The sequence below is a fragment of the Lampetra planeri genome, chromosome 26 (genome assembly GCF_965212315.1).
Source record: "Lampetra planeri chromosome 26, kcLamPlan1.2.h2, whole genome shotgun sequence".
Lineage (NCBI taxonomy): Eukaryota > Metazoa > Chordata > Hyperoartia > Petromyzontiformes > Petromyzontidae > Lampetra > Lampetra planeri.
Window position 1 is genome coordinate 1,790,838 of NC_136132.1, and position 9,110 is coordinate 1,799,947.

Consider the following 9,110-nt stretch of genomic DNA (forward strand, 5'->3'; position numbering starts at 1 on the left):
ATTTACTGATGCCTCTTTTGAAATGCCTGGAAATGTCAGGAAATATTTTTTATGTCATTTCAAACAAATGTAAAACTAAACTTAAAGCAGAGCGAATATGGGATGAAATAAAAACTCGCGTTACCTTTGTGGAGAGGAAAAAAACCGCACATCTTACCTGTTGGTATTTCTTTTTTGGCCTGAAATTTCAATGGAAAATCTTGAAGTCCCTTGTCACGAATTTGTCGGGAGTTGTAAAATACAGAACCTGCACGCGTGGTTAATGTTTTGATTTCCTGACGGATTATTTATCTCTGCCATGGCTATATATGTACATCCACACTATTTGGAAGTAGATTAACAACATTATTCCACATGCCATCACACAAACCGGGCACGGCGTTTGAGCTGGTAAACTGGCTGCTCCAGCTGAGAAAAATGAGAATGCATAATGAACAGATCCCGACGAATGTTAACACATCAGTTTTGTTCAGTCTTAAGGAGCGTATAATATAAAAATGTGAACACTTATAATGAAAGAGAAAAAACTCAAGCAGAGCAGTCAAGTTTTGAAGAAGTGACATTAGCAAATGTAACCAAACCTAACGCAATCAGGACAGAAGAAATGCATTGATGTTCGAAGCTCGAGTCGGTGTGAGTCTCATTATTAAGTGAGATAATACAATTTCGATATCAACACTCAATTATTCCCTTATCAACACTGCCCAACCATTCTGTATTCTTTTAACAAGCAAGAAATGAGTCGCCCCCCCCCCACCAATGATTTGACAAATTCTCCAAATTCAAATGTGATATTTTATGCAAAGAAACGATTGCCTTTCATCTCGTATTCACCATCTCGATTGTATTGTTTCGTATCGCTATTGTTTCCCATTCCCTTTCGTTTCCAATTTTGCGTGTGTAGCTTCTTGTGCTACATTCGCCCAAGTTACACTGTCACAGGATAGTAATCTGCTTTTAGGCAGATGGCTCAAGGAAACCTCATCATCATTCACGTAAAAAAGGTAAAGCTGCAGCACTGAAACGTCTTGCTTACACCATTGCTGGCAGATGCGTCTCCACGATAGGGAACTCCAGAGAGATGCTGGCCTACGCTTCAATGCTGGCCAGGTATTATTTCAAGAGGTGGGTGCACCCACACTTTATCCCACCATGCACAGACCTGTCGATTCACTTAATCGTGGTGTAACCATTTATACTGCAGGGTGGTCTGAGCCAATCTTCTGCGCAAAGATTGTAATCTGTGTCAGTCTCAGTCTGAAGCGTAATTATACAATAGAGATAATAAAATAAGTTTCAGACCCTGACCGATCAACTGCTGGGATGAAGATCTCCCCCAAGACATCTCGGTCACTAAAGTCACGTGACCATACTTCACCAAATGCTGGTGGGGTGCGGGTTGGTGGAGTGGCCCAGATCCCGTCCAAAATATCACTCAGTTCGCTGGGTTCAAAGTTCAGTGCATTCACCACCGAATTAATAATACTTGATTATTTCAATACAGTATACAACAGACCAAATACTGTATACAGTATTTGAAAGGATTGACGTACAGCAGCAAAGTTGGCAAACCTTCCAAGCTCAATCGGGCATCGGATAGAAGGAGGAAACAAGGCATACTCTTCACACTGAAGTAATAACCGGCATTGTAAAGGTCCAATTTTGAACACGATTGCCATGTGACTGGCACATAATGGCCAGCTCTTTTGCTAACTGATATCCACGTTGCACACACACATGTTGCAGGCTGACAAGAGAATTAGATGTATTTTGTTGCATTTTGAAAACGCAGAAAGTTCGTATCTGAATGCACAAATGTATGTAAACATCTGCGCAACATGTTTATTGACTGCACAATAGCTGTAATTAAAACGCTATGAAAATTGACGTTCCTGTGGAAGCCTTCCTGTTATTTAAATGATGACTACTTCATTACTATTGTGCGGCACAGGCATTTATCCTGTCCCATTGTCTCAAATGCTGCCACTCTCCCCCAACTCTCCTTCTGTTCCTGAAAAACACAACTGCCCACTTTGTCCTAATTAGCCTCGGATTGGATAACGTTTTGCGAAACCGGCTTGTGGACATATACGCACTAAACCCGCTTGCATGAAGAAGACCAGCTGGTTAGCCATATATTCTTTCCTTCACTTCCATGGAGAGAAAAAAAAGACGTAGTTTCTTTATTTATTCTACAGCCCATGGTAATCGACGATTGGGTGAAGGCCTCCAAAGCCATCGTGCTCATGTGGGTTGTTTGACCAAACTTCACCACACTGGTCAGTGCACGTTCGTTGAAGAGCAGTGGTGGGCAGGACTGGTTGAAATCTGCTGGACATCTGTGAAAAAGAGCTTTATAGTTCATCATATTCCTCCAGTGTCAATACGTATTCAGATTACGAGATATCACATATCAATGTGTATCACCATGGCTGGGAATTAAACTCAGCTCCCCGGTTTTAATTATATAATTTGAGAAAATGTGTCCGTAATAAATGAGAAGTCGGGCAAGAGGGATGCGCTTGAGAGCAATGTTTACTGAAGATGCAAAAGACCAAAATTATCTCTTTCATATACATAGATCTGTTACACACAACACAGTTGCAGAAAAGTATATGAATCATGGCATTTGAAGTTTTTTTTGTATCTGTAGAAGCTGCAATAGACGATCACACTCGTCCAGTAATGGCAAAACTACTGCCTAGTTTAATATTTAAAAAAGTTTGTGCAGTGGTAAAACATATAGTAGCATTTTATATCCAATCGCTTTTGCAGTTTGAAATAACCGTAAGCCATTTAAAAATATCTCTAAGTATTTATGAACAATATTGCTGTTCCGGTGAGCTGTTATGGCCTGCGACGACTGCTTTTAGGTTTATTATAAGGTGGCGCTTTATTGTACAAAATTTGTACCATCTCATTCGCCCCGCGACAGTAATAGATAAAGCAGCAGGCAACCGCTGAAAAATAGATGGGAAGAGGGAAAAGGGGAAGGGTGCGTTTCTGCTCTGTACAGCGCAGCAGTTAACCCATTGAGTGGGCACTCTTCGTCGAGACTGTACAAAATTAAATCGCGACCTGGATTTGGACGCCCGCTTTTCCCTCCCGACGGTCGAAAGTTACCCCCCCCCCTCTCTCTCGCTTAAAGCCGAAGAAGTCAACTCCTGTCCAAAGGGAGCAAGCGCCGTTTCCGTAACGTGCGCAGGATAAACACGCCATGCACTTTGTTTCACTTTTTCCTGCAGTTTCAAAAACGTGTATTTATTTGATTATTTTATACATGCGGTAGTTTAAAAAAAAACGGAGGCGGCCAGAAGAGGCAAGAGGGTTAAGGGAAGGGCCCATGTCCTGGTAACAATTGATTGCCCTTAGGAGAAGGGTGGAGACAATAGCAGTATCAGAGCAGGGCCCGTGGCCCTTATGAAAAGCTCGACACATCGATCCATCACTTCCAACCCACGTTTTTAGGGTGCACGCTTGCGAGCCAGCATGAAAAATAGAGATTTTTTTCCGTTCCCTTTTTTGTGTATACGCGTACTTCAAATGTCTCACAGGTCACAACCCTGTGATAATCGGCACTCACACTGCTCAACCCTGGATGACCACATTTTTACAAATTGGCACATTTGCAAGTTTTATATGTATGTCACTGATCGGCAAACACATTTGGGCACTTGTACAAACTTTTTCACCCAAAAAAATGAAATAAGTCATTCTAACTGGAAATTTTTATACAGGTAAAACCAACAATTTTAGTAATGTCATACCGTACGGTATTGTGAATTCAAATAATAATAATAGATTATATTCCATGAGCATATTTTCATACAGTGTACTATTACACGTTTATAGGTCACAAGACAGCATTGTATTATGTGTGAGCTTTAATCCCACACGTTTGTATTTTTTTCAAAATTGAAACGGTTAAATCTATTGATGTCAGTTCAATTTTAAATATCAATATACCAAATTATCTACATCAATTTCAAATCATGGTGGTTCCAGTTCAAACGGTGACCTTTGGCGACCCCCGAATGCTCCTTTTGGATCATTGTGACCTCCTTACGGCCTGAGCCACAAATTTTAAACATGTTTAAATAATTATATGAAATTTATTTAGAGTCACACAATTTCTATTGTCATTTCAGAATAAATATTCATCAGAATACAATGATATATGAAACGTTTTTTAAAATACACATAACACTTGAAACAATCAGCAGATATACAACCGTTGACCCAAAGGTATTTGTTGTATTATGTAAATAATGACATTAATAATCCACAGCCCTATGTCAATCCACGACTGGACGAAGGCATCTTCGACACCGTGTCAGTCATTGGAGTTGTATGGCCATACTTCACCAGGCTGGTCAGTGGGGGTTAGCAAAGGGGGGGGGGGGTGTGTCTGAGACTCGTTCAGATATTACGAGCGAACAATATCAAGCCGTGGTTAGGAATTCAACTCAAATGTCGGGGTTCATAGAGCAGTGTGACAACCGCTGTGCCACTACTCCAAAAGATAAAGATCCCCCGTACAGCCTTAACAGACTGTAGGGTCAAGTGCTGTTAGCGAGCACCTATCAAGGCCAGCATGGCACATGAGCAGGTTGGTGGCCAGCCCCACGCCTTGGCCGCCTTTATCTGGCGGTACTCATTTGAGGCCTGACACTGGTTCAGGTAATCGTCACCTGTGTTGGCCGTGAGTGGGAGTCGAACTCAGGTGGCCGGGCTCGTCGCGCAGATCGCTAACCGTTGCACTGCCGACAACACTCCACTATCATGTACACAGGGGGTGCTTAATTAATTTAGTTTAAAATTTCAAAATGGTTGGGGAAAATTGGCCAGGCCAGAGATCTTATTGACCCGCAGTTGGATTTCAGCCGGGGCAATGGGGTTAATGTCCCTGCTGCTCTTTATTGAAGAGCGCCTCGGGATCTTTAATGTCCACCGAGTCGAAGGGACCTCGGTTTAACTTCCCATCATAGAGACGGCACCTTGCATAGCACAGGCCCCACAGGACTGGTCTTGGTGGTGGAAGAGTCTTCATTGAACAGTCAACAATTTCTCTAGACTAGTTACAAAATTGCACGGACATGTACAGTCCTTTTGCCAATTCACTTCTTGATGAGGGCCTCCCCATGCCACGTGGGTTGTGGGGGTTATTTTACCATACTGATAAGTACTGATGGGTAAAGGTGGGGAGCATTGATTTTACGGTATATAAGTACGGTAAAATAATATAATGTTTTATCACCACAACATTTTATGCATGGCGCTCGCCCGTTCCAGGACTATTCAGGCTCGGCATTCGGATCACTGGATGAAATGCGCCTTTCAAGTGAAAATTAGTATTATTTGCCCTGCTTAGCTTCTGAGATCTGATGAGACGGGGTGAAATGCTGCTGGTTTGGTCATTGGCACAAAAACGACAGCTCTGCAAATGGTGGATTCACTTATTTGTACTAAAGTACGTTTACATCAGTGTTCAGCTTTTTATACTAATTATGAAATATTAAGGTGCGTATGCTTGACTTAAAAACATTGCATCAATCACAATTTGATATTTGAACAATTCAAAGTTAAGTGGGCTTTACATATGCAGTGTCAGTGTGTGTGCGCGCGCGTGCGCGTGTGCACGCGTGTAAAAACAACGCAATTAACAGACGGCGTGCACGCACGAGTGGCCTCCGCTTTAAAATATAAATACAGAAATCACCGAGCGACGACCATCAATCATGACACAGGACGTAACAAAACCTGTTACAGGCCTCCAGAAGGGGTGGTGTCGAGATGACTGCTTGTGAAGGGTGCACACATTTTTGGCCTTGCATTGGCGGCGGGGGGGGGGGATGTCACAGATGTGGCTTCCAGAAAACTCCATGGATTTTTGTCTCCCTTTTCTCCGAATCCATCTGCAGTGCAAGTGAACAAGATGAATGAGGGCTCATCAGACAGGTTATTAATCAGGAAAGTGTTGGGGGTGGGGGGTGGGTCGGGTGGGGTATTGAGGAATCACACGGGTTGGGGAGCTGGGTGCAGAATGAGCATGGCGGTGGTGGTGGTGGTGGCGGTGGTTGCTGGTGCCGCCACCACTGCAGCCATGGGTTTGGCACACACATCTCTTCCTCCACCCACTTCTCTTCCCCCCCGCCCACCAATGTTCTACCGCCCCTGCACCCAGCCGCTTCGTAGCTCACGCCGAGAGCCGAGCACACACCTCTAGGAGTGAATAATGTTCCCGTGTTAGGTGCCGATTGAGCGATCAATACGGCTGGACTGTATTCTGGAACGTCTCTCTGGCTACAGAGGAAATAAATAAATAAAACGACGTGCACAAACATGCTCCTGCAATGGACCCACGGCAACCAATTTAAAGCCAAGTAGTCACGTATTATTTGAATACTTTGGCGCACATTATGCAGCGATATATAACGCCAGTTAAGCTTGTATACCCATTTATCTTGTAACCCAGAAATAATGTAATGTTCTGTTCTGCAATTAAGCATTCTCACAAGGTCACTATATTGCCAGAAATGTGGTTGTCATGGACAACATGTGTCTATATAATTTCACAAGACTTTTACTCTTTAAAGAAAGTAATAAAAACCGCAGAAGCCATTAAGTGATATGCAATAAAGTACAATGCTGTGGCATAACTCCACCCCGGTCATTTTTCAGATATGATTCTCTGGAATGAATTTAATATTGCCTCCTCATCAAATGTGTATTAGCAATGTTTGAATGACAACCTGCACACGATATTCAGCACAAATATAATTGAACAGTGTGTTGTACTTAAAATAATTCCAGCATGCAGTGTTGTTGTTCATCACATTCACAGAATATATTTAACACGTGACTATTTCAACAACAATCATTGTAAATAAATACACGTATATACAACAATACACAGGACAATGCATGTGGCTTTGTGCATTATATGCGCACCCCACTTATATACACAACACGCATCGTTTGTTAATATTTTATATTTACACGAATACGTACAATATTGCATTACTCGATAAGACTTTAATAATTACATATTTTAACATAAACCAAAATGTCGCTAAACTTGTTTATGCAAAACAAGGACATCCTCACAAGATTCTAACAGGATGATTAGCACGGCTGATAACGTACGGTGCAAAAGAAGTTCAATGTACATACATACATACATATGCAGACGGCGATGCATTCTCTGCTCTAAAACATTAGGAAATGAGCATGACAGATATGATCAAAGTCAGTGATGTCTTTGCTAAAATAAAATATTCTCCATTAATGAAAGGAATTAATCATTGACACATGAGTAATATAGTGTTTGTGTGTGTTTGATATAAACGGCAGTGCAGCGGTTAGAGCGCTGCGCTACGAACTTGGCGACCAGAGTTCGATTCCTGCTCATGGCCAACACGAGTGACGATTATGTGAACTGGTTTTCGGCCTTCCCTCGGCCGACTGAGTCTCAAATGAGTACCTGGTGCGGTGTGTAAACATCGCCAACTGGGGAGACGAAGCCGGCCGGGGGTGGTGCTGGACACCGACTCCCTCACTTACCGTGCCGACCTTAATAGGTGCTCGCTTACAGCACGTGCTCCAAAAGTCTGTTAAGGCTTTCTTTAAGGGGGATCTTTGTCTCGATATGAACATAATGGCATTCTTATTGATGCTGCTACTTTACAGGTTTGGGGTAGAGAATACGTAAGATAAAGTCAGCAGACAACCTTTGGTAGCATTATAACCACAAAGTTAAATAAGGTTCCCTTAATTAATTTCTGGCCATGCCATTTGCAACGTGTGGGGCTTTGGGCCTAGTGCATTAGGGACAGAGGAAATGCTGCACTTTTCTGATCTCGTTTCCACCTATTTCTCCAAAGCTCATTTGGTAATTTTCAATCTGAAAATGAATAACAGCATAAATTAATTCCTCGAACATTTTGAACAGGATCACTGAACAGTTGAACACAAACGAACACGAATTCACTGTAGATTCCACATCAAATTCAAATACTTTAACTCAATTCAATATGGCACAAATTGGTTTATGCACGTGCTGCATACAGAATGGTAAATGTCTTTTAGTTCTCGTGGATTCCATTTAACAGTATCGAGCCACATTTCTCTGTGTGTGTACATGTTGGGTTTGATTGCTGCTCATAAATTATAATTGAGCAAAATTTCTCGAGATCAATTAGAATAGTTTGAAATTGATTAAAGCTTCCGCGAAATCAATGTGAATAATTTTACATTGATCTGCACCGTTTACCACGGTATCTTCCTCTTTTTTTAAGCACAACCTGCGTGATTAAGGATCTCTGCCCTGGGATGACCATAACGGACATGATTGTGGCAATTAAGTGCCGCGAAATCAAACGTTCGGTAAAACATCCAGCGGTCCGCAAAAACGGCCAATCGCACAGTCCGATACTTTGACCGCAAGCGGGCAGCATCATCGGCCTGCGTAGCCTTGTGGGAATGGCGGCTGGGTTGGACGTGCGAGGCTCACGGAGTTTTCTGGCAGAGTCCCCCGGAGTCAGCCGGAGCCCTCCGGACTAATTGCCACAGCGGCGTGAATCGTGCCGGTATTTCCCACGCGCGGTGGCTTTTATTGTATGTGCCGCGCTTATAAACCAAAATAACGGCACTAAAGAGGACGGGGTCAATCCACACTCAAAACGCCACGTTTTGTGGCCTCTCCACTTGGGGGCCGTTCCGCCGGGTGTTTTATGCGAGCGCCAAACTACAGCGGTGACGGTGGCGAAACCGGGGATCACCGTGGCGCCGTGAGCGAAGCCGCACAGGATGAGTTCATCCCGTGAATCTCTAACGACCTCCCTGCAGCAAGGCATGGCGATTCTGTTGTGCATCCACGGCAGCATTTCCGAATGGCAAAAGCCACTCAGGATGTGCCCGATGTTGTCCGATATTGGAAGCTAAAGCGCAGGATTGAGCCTTAATATTTGCTTCGATGGGTGACCACCGTGCCTTATAGGTGCATTGAAATCAGCTAAACACTCACTACCACCCCAGCCCCCATGATTTAATGTATTTAAATAATATTCCTTATATCTAAGTGGTAAAGAGACCTCTAGTAGAAAAGTCTC